Source organism: Pieris rapae, chromosome 18 (assembly GCF_905147795.1).
Source record: "Pieris rapae chromosome 18, ilPieRapa1.1, whole genome shotgun sequence".
Taxonomy (NCBI): Eukaryota; Metazoa; Arthropoda; class Insecta; order Lepidoptera; family Pieridae; genus Pieris; species Pieris rapae.
Genome location: NC_059526.1, coordinates 7,961,288 through 7,976,000, shown reverse-complemented (window position 1 = coordinate 7,976,000; position 14,713 = coordinate 7,961,288). Strand labels below are relative to the sequence as shown.

At 32.4% G+C, this 14,713-nt stretch overlaps 1 long non-coding RNA gene across 1 annotated transcript in view; it reads right to left on the bottom strand.

Annotated features, from left to right (window-relative positions):
* The window catches only part of LOC123689959, a 41,226-nt gene that overhangs the window by 3,829 nt on the left and 22,684 nt on the right, over positions 1 to 14,713 (bottom strand). The window contains exon 2 of the long non-coding RNA XR_006750808.1: positions 269 to 338. This is a non-coding gene — a long non-coding RNA (uncharacterized LOC123689959). The remainder of the gene's footprint in view (positions 1 to 268; positions 339 to 14,713) is intronic.

Sequence of the window (14,713 nt, the reverse complement as noted above, 5' to 3'; positions counted from 1 at the left end):
TAAATTTTTTCGCAGACATTTTAACGTTTTATGTACATAATATATGCACCGTGTTTTTTTATTAATACTGAATAAATAATAATACTAATACTGTATTTTTTTATTTCAGTCGTGTTACTCATACTTTTATAAAAAAAAACTTATCTGTGATTTAAAGACTCTTAGAGATTATCTTGCTTGAGAATCTTGCTACAATTTAATACAAAATTAAATATATCTAAAGTATACTCTATTATTTATGTTAATTGAATATGTTTTTATACTATACCTGTATTGTTTAAAGATTCGGTTCTGGACGTCATTGTATTTGTCCTCGAAGATCACAGTTATCGCTGCAACTGAAACAAAATGTAATTTTTACATTTTTTTGTAAAAATAAAATTTTACGAATTAATAAGTTTATTATAACAATGAGTTTCGTCGAATCGTTTTGATACAAGATTTACATTCAGATGATTAGTCGGATTTCTACGCACATTTAATTTCATAGATATTATTTTACAATTTCTATTAGCTTATTACATATCCATTGCACTACCTTTGACTTTCAATACCTACACCCTTATGACGCAACGTCATTATAATAGAAAGCGTACAACAGACATGAGGTTTGATTAAATATCGGTCTGGTCAAATCCTCAATTTAGTAAGTAGTCTATAACTATTATTATAGTAGTAAAAATACATATATATATTTAAGGCAATTTAAATACATTGTTTTTTTGGATTCACCGCTGGCCCTAACATAATTAGCTCAGTAATACAACATTTAATCTTTATCTATATTTTCAAAACCTTTATCGAAAAGTAGTAATCAAAGAAAAAATAGGGTAAATAAGGATAAATTTAAAACATTAAAAAAGATTCTCATTTCATTTAATTAAAATAAAGATTATATCGGTACGCAGCCACTGAAATAATGTGGTTAACGAACATTCATAAATAATTAAATAATTCACAAACAACTGTTATAATTTATCGTCGAATTATATCATGGCCGACGCTAAAGTGCAATGAACCGTACAATTTTGTGGTCAGCCATTTTGTTTTCCATATTTTAAAGTCGAGAGACATATTTAATATAAATATATATTTGCTCACATTCAAGAATTATTTGCCTACACGGTAGATATCCAGTTACCCACTTACCTTTGAGCACCTTGGTATACATTTTGCCACCATTATATATTTTAAATACATCAGTTTTTTATGTTTTATGTCTAGTGATGAATAATAGAAATATAAAAAAATAATAATCAATTATATTTATATAAACGAAAACCTAACATACATACAATCGCGCTTTCTTTGCCCAACGCTTTTTCTCCTGCCGATGCCCTTTCATCTTTAATCACTTCGTTCTGAACAAAATTATTACTAACATTTAGAAATCACGATTACATACATTTACTAAACTCATATAATATTTGATTTACCAGCCCTATGCTGAAATAGAAAATATTATTATTGTACACAAATAGTTTAAATCCCACAAGACAGGGAACCTTAGTTTGGGGGGCCAATGCACTTTACTTTATCTATATAATATATTCCTATATATTATTGTGTCTAAAAATTTTTTTTTTCTTTCTTTCTGTTAATGTGTTCTTATAAATTAATTATTATTTAATACTTTGTCTCGATAACGCTTCATAAAGCGATGTTTTATTCAGATTGCACCTATTTTTCATACTGTCAAACATTGAAAACCTACTGAAATGTTCTACGATCTAAAGTATAAAAAATTTTGACCTACATTATGTGTATTTTAAAATTTCTTCTTATTATCTTTCATCTTAACTCTATTGAAATATTTAAATTATTTCACATAATATAAAGTAGGAAAATGGTAAGAGGTGCTTCCGTCAAATCTTCGGACATAAGTCTCAACTCTGAACAGAAGAAACAGACCAGTTTCAGAATGTCCGGGTAAGTTCCAAATAAGCTGTAAGCATATTGGTATGATAAACACTAATGTTGCGTTTCACGACTGTTAGGTATCTAACATCTCGCGAAATTTCTTCGGAACTTTTACCTTCCGAATAATAGCATAGATATTTGGTACTTTATCCATACATCGTGAAACAGACCCAAATCTCTTCTCTCTCAATCTTAATCGTTCATATTTTAACATAAGAGTAATAAATAAGCAATTTATTGGATAAGATTGTCAATAAATACGAGCAGATTTTCAATTCGCCTAACGGATAAAAAGGATTTATGTCTACTGCTGAGAACCTACGAATACAAGTTAGGGCTATTGCATGCTGATGTTTAAAAACGCATGAGGATTGGCGATTGACGACGATTGATAGAATCAAAAGGCAAGGTTGGACAATACAGATGGTGGCGTGATTAGTGTTTTCTCATGTAAGATTTGTTTTACCGTATGAGTAGTAATTAATTTAAAAATATAGTGAGTAAATTAATTTCGTACATAAAACAATTAGCAGCCAGGTTTTCATTAGTTTATGACTTTATTCTGGCACTGGTTTACTCTGGCATTGAGTGTCTATGGGCACTATCATATAACTTAAAAACAGGTTCTGCCCGTTTGATATATAAAAAAACTATGTCTGGAGTTGCTTTTCTAATGTGTTTTATTTTAATTTGGTACCGTGTGAGTATTGGTCGTAGAATTACATACATCTAGATTAATAGGCTGTCCCATTTCAAAAGGCTAGGATAGCATTTATATTAAATACTACAGAATAATGTGAACACGCCCTTAGTGAGGCTTAAGACGTTTTTATCACTTGGTTTTAAGGTAATATTTTAGAGTACTTTAGTACAACTTAAAGAAGAACATTTTTCTTGCGAACTCGGCAAAAGTTTTACAAGCATGAAACAGATTTTTTGGGTTGCTTTTAAGAGACGTGCATCTTCATCTTCAAACATATTTATGCTATTATATATGAAAGTTAATTCAATTTAGCCTCTTATTTGCCAGCCGTGGTACTGAAATTAAACTAATACTTGTCTTTACCGTAAATAAATTCCAGACACTCTTCAACAAAAAGGTTAGCTTATCTGTTTCGTGTTCATTTATTTTTTCTATCGACAGACGCCGTTGACTTTTTAGCTCTAAGGTATGCCTATATGACCTTTTTTTGGGGACTAGAGAAGCTAACTTAAGCGTAAGCTTTACCTAACTAAATAAACGTATAAAGGGACCTATCATATAAGTGAAATATCTGTGAAATAGACGACGAAATTATATCTCAATCACTTGCTTATCATTCCTACAACTATTAAACCAACGCATTCGCGAGCCCTCTGGCATCGAAAGTGTCCATGGGCGGCGGTATCACTTAACATCAGATGAGCCTCCTGTCGGTTTGCCCCCCGTTCTATGTATAAAATAAAACAAAATTGCTTGATATGTCTGTATCTCTTGTATGTAAATACATCACAATATGCCTATAAAAATGACGCACGAATTAAAAACAAACAAGATATTAATTCGGAAAAACAAGCTAGACAATATTCACTAATTGTAAAATTTAACTAATTACTAATACATAGATAGTGTTTTGGAAAAGAAACTTTCAAACCTTCCCAGAGGCCGTAGAAGGCTCCGACCTGTTCAATAAATCCGGATAGCCGTGGAGAAGCAAGATCAGACTAGGATAAAAACCCTATTTTGATTGCCTGTGTCGTACCTAATAATTTTTTGCTGGTAATTTTTGTTCTGCTTAACAAAAAATTAAGTTATTTTATTTTCTAACATATATGTTTACCTAACTTGTGATACATTAGAGATAAAAAATATTGTGTCTATATATATACCGTAGATATAGTATAGGGTAAAACCTGAATAAATAAATAAACAATAAAAAGGCCCGTTACACGTAATACATATATCAATATGAAAGCGAACAACGCCTGTCGGTTTACATACATTTTAGTAATATCAAGCAAGCAATGAAACATTTTAACGAGTAATTAAACACGAAAGTTGAATATAATTTGTCGTTGGTAATCAAAATTCACACGGCTGAGATAAATTAAACATTTACGTCGCTCGTAAAGAGAAGTATGAAATTTAAATGGATCTGGGTTTGAGATGGGAAATGAGATTTTCCGCCGATTTTGTGTCATGAAAATTTTATGGAAAATATGTTTATTAATTAATTCATATCTGAGTAGAAATGTTTAAAATAATACATGTATTGATTTTAATCCCATTTATTATCCCAATAGAAGTTACATACATATATAAGTTTTTTGTCGGTATCACGCTATTGGCCTGATATACCAACTTACAAAACGTACCGTACTTAGACGATGTTAGAACCTAAATGAATGCAGTAAGTAACCCTTACAATATGGTACTTTTATAAAGTAATTTCATATTACGCGATTTTAGCCCCTTATATACCACGAGTATATGTGGGACTGAAATCCCCCCATATGACGCTTAGATTTCAAACGTTATATTTCTGTACTGTGACATTTATAATAATCTACGCTAATAATATTGCTTTTTCTAAATATTATAAATTCGAGAAAATTAAAACGATTTTTTTTATTTCATTTTGTATTCCTAACTCGGATTATAAAACACTACTACCTATTTCTTTTAACTACTTTTTGTATTACCTTTAGAGCAAATCCCAAAAAGATGCCTCTTAATTTAATGTTGAACATCCTGTCCTTTAAATTCGAAATTATATTATCTTAGTGTCCTTTAAAAAAATCTATCTATCTATTTGGCTGGTTTCATACCAGCTTTGAACAAAGACGAATTTAACAAAGCGTATTTACACTCGATATTTATTTCTAACTAAAATGATACCTCACGCAACTAGAACAATGCCACAAAAGGTAATATGGATCTTGGCCCTCAATTCAGGTCGGAGGTGAACACAGAGCAAAACAGAGATATTTGTGCAAAAAGCGGAGCGAACGTTGTGGTTTCCTGTACATTAGCTAATGACGCGATACATTAGCTCTCTCGATTTAACATCTGTATGTACCATCAGCAATACCCTTTTGAATACGTTGAAATATCTATGTTATTACTAAGATCTAAAAATTTTAGTGTAATTCGAATTTTGTATCTTTGTCATAATAGGAGCTTAAGCTTAAAATTTGGTGTGATTCTAAATTTAAATTTTATGACGTTCTATAAACAAAAGACGAATGAACATATCTTTGCAGATATGGGAAACTTACCAAAAAATCTAAAGTATACGACCTCATTAACGTTTAATAGAAATATTATATTACTTAAGTGTGTAACGCATATATTTGGGAAATGTAACAAAAAACGATAGTGTTCGACCTTATTAACGTTTAATAGAAATAATATTATCTTTGTTACTAGTGTTTAAGCTTAAAACTTGGTGTGATTCTAAATTTGAATTTTTTGACATTCCATAAATAAAACACGTACGATTCGTCTTACGGAATATCAGAAATGTTTGAAGACGTAAATGAATACACATTTATGGTGATATTTGGGAAAGTTACCAAAAACCTCATTATCGTTTCGTTTGTTGAGTAGGTTGATGTTGTTAAAACTAAATATTTCGTGAATACTTTAAACAAATTATTCTTAGATTAAGTACAAGAAATGTGCAAAAGGAATATTAATGAAGGGCAAGGTAAACTTAAAATAATTGGTTGCGTTACATAATACATATTCTAAACATTGACAAGGATGTAGTTTTGCATTGACGGCTAAGACGAATTAATTAACACATAACACAACCCTCATATATCGTAGCACAATTTACAAATTATTCCGTACGTTGGGTCGAGTTGAAATTAACTAGATATTACCAAAATTACGGATTCGGTCTTCCATGCAATCTGACACGATAACATGAAACAACGGAGGGTTTGATGTAGTGATGTTAAACAAAATGATTCAGATGTTAATTAAATTTTTAATTACTTTGTAATTTAAAGCACATATATTGTAAATTAGAGAACATAGAAAAAATTCAGTGGTGCTACAACATTGCTAGGTCTGCATGTATCAAGATTATGAATCTAATAGGCAAATAGGTGATCAGCCTGTTCATGACACACCACCGACTTTTTGAGTCTACAGTAGGCCGGTTTTCTCTAGATGTTTCTCTTTACCATTCAAGCGTATGTTATATATATATAAGCGCATATAGAAAGTTCATTGGTGTACCCGGAGATTGAAACTGCCGTAGGTTCAATCTCAGGGATGAGAGCCGCACTAAGCCAACATTGCTTTCATAGAAATAATAAGTGCTTAATTATTTATTAAACTAAACCACATCATATATAATGTATAATCAGTATATACGTACAATCTATAAATCCTAAAATACATAACATGTATTTTACAAAATTAAGAAAAATATTACGCTTCCTATTATAAATTTTAGTTTCTACTAAATTTCGCATTTAATAATACATACCAAGCTTTTTTTTAATTTGATCAGCCACTACCAAATATATCACGCTCGAAAAGTAAGTATTGTAAAGGCAAGAACGAACTTGCTGAGCTTTTTGCCCTTTCTTCTCAGATCAAGGCCTCCTTTTAGACTAATGATCGGATGCCGCAAATTTGACTTGCATGTGTACAAATTGTATTTAAATAAATAAATAACTTTTAAATTGAATTTTTGGCTCCAAAATGGCTGCAACATTGACGAAAGCAGTCTGCGGCGGATGAAATCGTTGAGCATGGCGTGGCGAGAAAAACTGTATTTTGATATTATTTTATTTATCTCAGGAACAAGTAGAAGTTGTTATTTTTTCTTTTGTGTTGCATATATCGTTTATCGGGGGTGAGGAAAGTTACACCTAAGAGAACAAAGTATCACGAATTATAGACAATATACATATCTTAAATAAAATAAAATTAATATATATATATATATATTTTTAAAGAACAGAGAGCAAACGGGCTGTACTGATGTTGAGTGACACCGCTGCCCATGGACACTCAATGCCAGAGGGATTGCGCACTCGCAAGGACTTTCTTCGAGGACCCTATGACAATTAATTGGTTTGGAAATAGTGTAGTATTATCTGTAGGAATACAAAATAATTAAATTTATAACAAATACACGATCGTCTATCCATTGTAAACTTAATTTACTTATTTTTTTTTTACTGTGTATACGAAATAACATACCATTAAGAGTACTAATAACATAAAACTTAATAGTACATTATTTTTAACGTTAATTGCTTACGAATGAAGGCAAAGTTTTGGCGTGCAGCAAAATTACACAACATTAGTAATTAGTAGAGAGAGTCCGCTTGACCCATCCACGGACCTAATGGGCGTTGAAACATTTGCCTGGATACTCGTTTAGTACTTATCTAGACCTAAATATGGGTTCAATAAAATATACCGCAATATAAAAAAAGTAATGGATATACTTAAATATATATTGTGGGGTTATCGGGTACTTTTAGTTTTACTGTAGGTATATTAAAATGGTAATTCCTATCTAACGAATTGAAAATTCTAAAGAGCGTACAAATTCTTAAAAGGCCGCCAACGCACTTGCGAGCCCTCAAGCTCTACATTAAAAAAAACGAATGAATGCAATAAATTGAAGAGAAGGCCTACGTCTGACTAGAGAGAGACTTTCGGGGTGTAAGTTGCATTATTAATTGCTATGTAAGGATTGAATGCATAATAACAGTTGAGTGCTTGCGTCTGGCTATACTCTCCGGGCGTAACATAGACGATTTAGAAAATCGCCACTCAAAACTAAGAAAGTCTGGTTGAACCAAATGTACAGTCTACATCATATTAAAATACTACTATACTAATTGAATACCAAGGTTTTATTTATTTAATTTATAAGTCGTAAATGTATGCTTAAAACATACAGGCAAAATGACTTCTCACATTTTACACACTTATATATCAAATATCAATTATGCCATTTAAAAATCAGTGTTGGCCTAATGGCTTCAGCGTCCGACTCACATACCCGAGGTCGTAGGTTTAATCCCCGGCTGTGGTATGGACTTTCTATGTGCGCATTTAACATTCGCTAGAACGTTAAAGGAAACGGGTTTGCTTAGAACAAAAATGTCAATGGCGTGGCGGCACAGGAGACTGATCACCTACTTGCCTGTTACATTAGCAAATGATCATGAAACATACATTGCCTATTACATTTGTAGATGAGGCAAAAAGAGCCGGGAAGACTCGGAGGGATGTGAAATATGAGACTCAAAACGAAAGCGATGGAAACTTACTAAAAACACCATCTTTCTCATTTGGGTTTATAGAACATTAAGTCAAACTAAGTAAAAACTCATAAATTATGTCAATCTTCGGCAAATTTAATGTATTATTTATTTTCGCTAGGTATCAGTTCTACCAAACATACAACAAACTAGGCTTCAATATTCAGTAATATCAAGGCACATTTCAGCAGGCGTAATTATAACGACCATTTAATTACACAAATTATACTTAGTAAAGCGTTGACCATAATTTAACGCGGATAAATTTATAAAAGTTTCAGCCGACAGTTTCGTTAACAATAAAGCGCAATTTGCGCTGGCATCTCGTTTAATGAGGCATCATTCAGCGGTCTGAATTCAACATTGAAAACTGAATTTTCAATTTTCGTACCCGGTAACAAGTTGTATTCAACTTTAAGGTGGCCACACTTTTAGACGCTTGGAGACATAACTAAGCCACTAAGTTTAGAGTTTGCATGACAATCATTATAAAGGATTTTTTTACAATCGTTAGAATACAGCTAGGCATTTTAACTAAAAAAGAAATAACTAAAGCTTATTTCTTGAACTCTGAAGATATGCAACTTCCAATCCAACTTGGAATCTAATGGAGTTTTCTTTAAATCGCACACATAACTACACTGACGTGTTCATGTTTTGATTTCCTTTACTTTGTTTTGTATTCTGTGTTTTCCATTATAAATGAATAAATAGACAATAGCAGTAGTCATAGTAAGTATTGCTGTCATAACTATTGCTATCGTATATATTTCTAACTATAGCAACCGCAAAAATGACCTTATTGCTTTTTGACACGGGGCATACTGACAGAATGCTCCTGATTTTAAGGGACATTTCACTCCATTGGCACGTTGCCGGAGGGATTGCTTATATAAATTAGTATGCTCTTTTCTTAAAGGAACATCAATCGAATTGGTTCGAAAATACTTCAGAGGGCAGCTGGTTCCACATAACTACGACTGAGTGGAACCGGAAAATTTCATTGAAACAGTATGTCGAAGTTTTAAATTGTTACGCTTTGGAAATCTACTTTAATTAAAAATAAATCTATTTTTTTTATATAATTAGACAAAAGTTAAACAGTTTAAGCGAGTTGAGAGTAGAGGCGTTGTCTTGTTAGTTAAATATAGCGATCTATTTTTGCATCTGTAAAATGAAATTTAAAAGTTATTTATTACGTTTTATTTTATTTTTTTGAGGCAGACGGGCAGAAGGCTCATCTGATGCTAAGTGATACGGCCGCCAATGGACACTGGAGTGTTAAAGAACTTTGTATACTTATCGTTCAATCTTATTTGGTCTGCTAGGCTCGCAAGCGCGCTGCCGGCCTATTAAGAATTCGTATCATGAATATATTCCCTGGTTCTTGGTTACGGTAATAAATAATTAATTTTTAATAACATATATAAACTTACGCTTTTGCTTAATAACAATGATAAAAAAAATCTATAACTAACTAACTCAGGAATATGTCATGTAGAATTAATTCCGTAGTTTATGATTGCTACGCTCTTTTGTTTGTACGACTGGGTTTCAATAGTGGTGGTGCGAGGTTAGAGCAATACTCCATGTGAGCAGTGGGGCCCATTGACATTTGATATGTAAACGCCCAGTATTCCGATGCTACCTGGGGCTTTAAGAAGAGTAAATTAAAAAGGGGAGTAGCGACAAAGATGTCAAATACTAATTAAAAAAATATTCGACTGAATTATATATGTATTAATGCGGACTTTAATTTAACCAAACTAATAGCCATGAATAATTTTATAGCTAAACTTGAATCCCAGATACAAAGGTATTTAACTTTGACTGTAATTAATTGCTAACTGAAAACAATAACTTTGAATCGTGAATCAAGTTTTGCAACGTGTTTAGGCTACTCAGGTTATTGATACATTATTATGTATATCTTTTCGTATATATGTATTAGAAATATTTTATGTTCTGAATGTCATCTTTTGTCTTCAGATTATTGATGTCCATTGGAATAGCCGGTGAATCGTACAAATAAACTGGTGTAAATGTATGTGTATATATTAGTTGATAATTCTAAGCCGTTAATCTATTTATTTATTTTGTTAAATTAATACTATATTTTAATATATAAAACAAAGCCGTGTTAGTTACACCACTCAAGATTGGCTGAACCAATGTTAGTTATCGTTTTTTGGGTGGATTCTTCTCACCGAATAGCAGAAAAAGTAATAAAATATCGGATAAGTTATCGAATAACAGTCAATAAAATAAATAATTTTATGAATGCAAAAGGCATATGGTACCATCATTTTACATTGAATATGTGTCAGTTCAAGATCTTGAGGTGAATTAAGAGATGTATAACCAGGCTTTGATCTTGATCGAAGATACGTCATAAAAAAAATTGTATGTAAGAAAGTGCTTTAACATGCAATATCGCAATATTGGCGATATAGACAAGTTACCTTAATGAAATCCTGAATTAAGTTTATCTGATTTTAACACGATATTATTAGACTGTTAGGCGGAACAAAGTTAGCTGGGTCAGTTAGTAAAATATACAAAAGGTTCAAAAATTTACGAAAACATCAATATAAATTGAATCACACCACTAAACTGAAGAAAAATAAACGGCCTTTATTATAATTATTGATTTATCCCCGGACTCATTTCTCTATTTAGTATTACGGTCAAGGCTTAATAAGCAGGTGTTTAATTAACTTTTATCAAAAGCGAGCGGTATCAGGTAGATTAGAACGGGACGTGCTGGAATGGTAAAATCTCGTCTAATGGAAGATGTTCATTAGACCGGTGGCTATCCGCAGAGTAAGTCTGTGAGCATCACGCCTTTTTTTTATTTCTAAGTATATACAATTTATTCGTTTAAATGTTTTCAAAAGGCCACAAATAATGCCTTAAAAATAATGAAATTCGACGATTAACAGACGTTTCTTAATTGTTGAATGAACTTTGAATTATAAGCAGTGTTGGCCTAGTGGCTTCAGCGTGCGACTCTCATATCTGAGGTCGTAGGTTCGATCCCCGGCTGTGCAACAATGGAGTTTCTTTCTATGTGCGCATTTAACATTTGTTGGAACGGTGAAGGAAAACATCGTGAGGAAACCGACATGTCTTAGACCCAAAAAGTCGACGGCGTGTGTCAGACACTGGAGGCTGATCACCTAGTTGCTTGTTAGATTTAAAAATGATTAGTAACAGATTCAGAAATCTGAGGCCAAGATCTAAAGAGGTTGTGTCGCCACAAGTATTTACAATTCTCTTAACATACATTAAAGTAGATTTTAAAAGTTTGGTCCCGGTAGCGTTATCAGAGCACTTACCAGCAGAGCACAAAAAAAATAGAGTTCTGGCAGCACACACAATAGTTATAGGGTTCCTTTGGTTATTATTAAGAAAAACTAATTTTTGGGTCTATCCATAGGAACGCAGACAACAGTTATATGCACACAATAGCTTAAAAAACCACAACTTTTGAATGCACCGACATACATGAACTAGCTGAAGCTTTAAACTAATATAATGAATTCGGTTTATGTGATTTTTATATTGTAAGCAGCTGCTTCAAATGATTTATTTTTATTTACAGCAAATGTTAAGGAAACATTTCCATAAATAATTCTTTACCTAAAACTAAACATGTTCTTTATAACCGCAACCTTATCTTCGTACCGTGGGTCGATCTTTCGTTTCAAACCATTTCGCCCGCACAGCCTTTTTGTTGCTAAGTACTTTCCTTAGGTTCGCATTGTTACAAACTTCTAGTTTATTTAGGAAAATACGAAAAAGACTAGTAAAAATTCCTTGTTATTTTTGCAGTGGTGGCTTTTCGGTTATCCTTCCATCTACTTCTTTGGTGTCATTACGAGGGAATTGTTTTCATTGTGTAACAAGGTTACAATTACTTGAAATTACACTCTGTTTTATGAGATAGCTTCGTTAACAGTACACGATATTACACTTTGACGTGACAAACTATAACTAAAACATAATAATAACTCAAATAAATTACTAAAACAAAAAATAACTTCTTATTTCTTATGCCTTCTCATTTCGAAGGTTGGCGATCATCATGGCTACTTTAATTTTCGATGCCACGCTTCTAAAGGAAGGCTTTGTACAAACCAACCAAAAATAACTGAAACAAAAGCATAACTAATATAAAAACATAACTAAAACAAATGAATAAATAAAACAAAAAAGTAACTAATACAAAAGAACAACTTTATTCGAAATTTAAAACTTTCTCTTATTACGTCATTATTTCATTAATCCAACATACTTTCCTCGTGTATAATTTGGCATCTCAAACCGCTCTTGCTTCCTTAGTATAATAGCTCGTTTTATTACTGAAACCACTTGAGAACGAATTCTCTCTACTCCAGTTAAACCATTTAATTTTGAGTGACGAAGTAATGACGAAAATAGATCTTAAAGGGCCAGCTTGGTTACATTTCCCTTGAGTTGCTTTTAGATACAAATTCTTTTAAAAGAACATTTTAACCAAATTAAAATTCATTTATTAATTTAATCCGCCCCAATGTTTCTCGCGTTTAGCAATGTAATAATTTAGCGTTACTAATATTTACATTTAATAATCCAACTTGTTTTCACTGATTTCAAAAAAGGAGGTGATTAGTCTTCATGTATGATACGTAGACCCAGACGTTTTGGGGCAAGTTAAAATGGTGATGTTGCTTTATAAAAGACGCCACATCACTTTGTCCCCATCGGCTGCGCGTAGCGAGCCTATGCCTCCTCGCGCGCTGCAGCCCCTACAAAAGACTATATTGCCCGCCCCCGTACGGCCCAGTATCAGCAGGGTGCAAATCCATACACTACCCGATGGGGGCATATGCCCCGAATGGGCTTAGGCATCCCCCTAGCGAGGGAGGAATGTTACATGAACCACGACGATTTGCCCCCAAAATTGAACAAACGATTTAGTTTCGTCAGTTTCAAATTCTCTAATAATCTTTTATTATTATTTACATTATTCAGTATACTTGAAAAGATATCACTTTAAAAATATATTCAACTGTTGTAAAAAAACTTATAAAAGCTTGAATAAAGTTTAGCGTTAGAACGAACGTGGCCAATATTCTCATGCATATTGAAAATTAATATAATAAATACAGCGCCGGCAAATGACAAGGTAATATGCGGTATTGAAATTCAATTATTGGAAACTAATTATAACGGAAGCTATATTTTACATAGATGTTGCCTGCAGTTTTAACTATGATATTTCTACTGAGAATACTTATCATACTACAAATTGTGATCCGACGTTACTCAACTACATAATAATTGAATTAAAGTATATATTCTCGACGCATGCCATTGATAGTTTACCCGCGAAACATCAAAAGTCATCCATGTTTGTTAAACGATCCAAGAATATAGGGTAATATTGACCATATAATAATGAGACAAATAGTGAGTATGGATCAGCGAATGCCACTAATGCTTGTTATTGATTGTTTACCTGTGATAAAATAAGACTTGGCTGTATGGACTAAAGTCCTTTGCCTTTCCCATTAGGGAAATATTGAAAATAAAAAATTATCCATGCTTACGGACAAATTTGAAGTGTAGGTACAAATTTAGTTTGAAATTAGTTTTCAAAACGAGTAGGTAATTACCGCGAACCCGATATAGTTAACCTGTTTAGATACAAGTTTGAATTGAAAATGGCGTTGCATAATTTGGAAACAATTCCGACACTCGGTTTTGTTGCATAATTAATGTTTCATTTCCGGAGCTTCCGCGTAATTAAAATTTCGGTTTCGAATAACATTGCTTATGACTTAATTACCCTCGTTTTTGTACTTATTTTGTTAATGGGTACTGTCACATACATATTATATAGATGGGTTTATTGGTTACAAGACTGATTTGACCACGTGTGTGTACTTGTATGTACACGCGTTAGAAGTTCTTCTTTGGCGAAACAATAGGAAAAACTTAAATGTTGACTATAAATACATATATGTAGAAGTCTAATCGTCACAAAAAACCGACACTTCAGAGTGTCGATTTTTTGTGCGTGCGCATCGTATACATTTACAATGTGTCTAAAGAAGTATAACTTAAAAAATGTATTTCTATTGGTTAAACTTAAATAATTCTTCTCAACCTGTCTAATGGCGAAAAGTTTTTTTCTAGTGCAACAAGAGTTAAATTATAAAATTGTAAGTTACATAGAAATTATTATGGCGCAAGTATCGCTAATATATCAAAAGGAATAGACTAGCTGCCCACGACACAGGGCTTCCTTGAGTGGCTAGTAGACTGTCTTTTTTAACTAAATATCCTCATAATTTTTTTTTCATTCATTAATGATTTTTTTTTTACTTTTGCTAATTAATTTAACACGCTTCTAAAAGTTATTGCAGAACTATATGCAACTCTATTTTAATGAAGACGTCTGCCTGAGCTAGTGCTGTGGTGCTGTCATTTGAAGGGGCTTCCCATTGAAGTCATCTACTCGTCTACT